Source organism: Brassica oleracea, chromosome C9 (genome assembly GCF_000695525.1).
Source record: "Brassica oleracea var. oleracea cultivar TO1000 chromosome C9, BOL, whole genome shotgun sequence".
Taxonomy (NCBI): domain Eukaryota; kingdom Viridiplantae; phylum Streptophyta; class Magnoliopsida; order Brassicales; family Brassicaceae; genus Brassica; species Brassica oleracea.
In genome coordinates, this window is record NC_027756.1 from 40267175 (window position 1) to 40268971 (window position 1797).

Consider the following 1797-nt stretch of genomic DNA (forward strand, 5'->3'; position numbering starts at 1 on the left):
ATCCACAAGGATAGCTTCCATCCCGAGAACAACTTCAGGTTTATTTTTGGAGTAGTAGTTCCATACCCGTGAGACCAACACTCGAATTTTCCTTTCTTTTTGAGATGAATTGAGCTGGGAAGATGAATTGAGCTGGGAAAGAGGAGTATACTCCAGTGGCATCTTCAACCTATACTCTGCAGAAATAGAGAGTGGATGATGTATTAGATAAGAAGAAAAGAATTGTTCTAAGAATATTGATGGGAAGCAAAAACCTGTGATGGTTTCATCCTTCTCGCAAGAGTCGCATGCATATTTGTTGGCCTCAATTTCCTCAGTCATTGGGTTGAAATATGGTGTAGCTTTCCCACAACAGCCTTTGCATCCAACATAGAACCTACGTTGCATGGAAGCGTGTCCAAAGCCAAGATTCCTGATTCTGAAGCGGAAGCGGAGTCGGAAGCGGGTGGAAGCGGCCGGAAGCGTGTCGGAATCGCGGTTCCGAAAAAACCAGATTTGGAAGCGTATTGGAATCAATGATTCCTAGTTAGAAGCATGTAAATCTAATATTGGAATCGTAAATAAAAAAAAAGAAAAATTAATAAATGTTTTTATGTTTTATTTCCTTAACTGAAAACCCTAATTAAAAAAAAAAGTGGAAACTCAAAGGACTACGACTCTGAGTCGTCATTCTCATCTCTTTTACACCTCATAGTTGCTATCTTTCTTCTTCTCTGTACTAAGAGTCTAAGACCAAACAATCGATCAAGGTAATTTTCTTTGGACTTTTGTTAATTGTTATATTCTTCTTCTCTTGTAAAGAAACGTGAGACTTTGTAGCCTTTTATGTATGGTTTGATGATTAAAAGGTTAGTATTGGTTGAAACTAAAGCTGAATTTGGTTTGTGAATCTAAGGTTAAAGTCTTATATTAATATTAAACAAGTACAGAGATTTTTTTTTTTTTTTTTGGTGTTTCCTTGCGTAGAGTAAAGCGACCACGTCTGATCATTATGATAATTTTTTTTTCAGAAGTATGAACCCATCTGATAATGATGATGTGGATGACAAAGCACCCTTAAGGATTTATGTGAACAAGATTGAAAAGATAGCAGGAGGGGGATCATGGAGGTTTGAATGCAATTGCAATACAACGTACGTTGGATCTTATACTAGAGTTGTGACTCATCTTATACAAGAGGGAATTAAGGGAATCAAAGGATGTAACAATGTTACCCACAACAAAGAGCTACAAATTTCCTGATACAAATGAGCCGATTCAAAGAAGAGAAAGGGAATGGATTCAGGAAAAGCATTTAACAATCAGACTAGGGAGCAATGTGATGGTGAAATATTTAGAATGTTCTGTACAAGCGGGTTGTATTTCAACGTTGCAAGAAATCCTCACTATCGCAACTCATTTGTGCGTGCATCACAAATTCCTGGCTATGTTCCTCCTGGTTATAATGCTTTGAGGATTACACTTCTCCAAAAAGAAAGAAAGAACCTTGAAGTGCACTTGCAGCCTTTGAAGGATTCATGGAAACATAAAGGAGTTAGCATATGTAGTGATGGCTGGTCAAATCCTCATCGAAGACCTATCTTAAATTTGATTGCTGCAAATGAGAGTGGTCCAAAATGTTAAGAGCAATCAACACTCAAGGTGAAACAAAAACTGGTGAGGTGATTGCAGAAATGATCATAGAATGCATTAAGGAGGTTGGACATGAGAATGTGGTTCAAGTACTCACTGACAATGCTTCAAATTGTGTAAAAGCTGGTGCACTTATTTCAGCTAAGTTTCCTACTATCTTCTGGA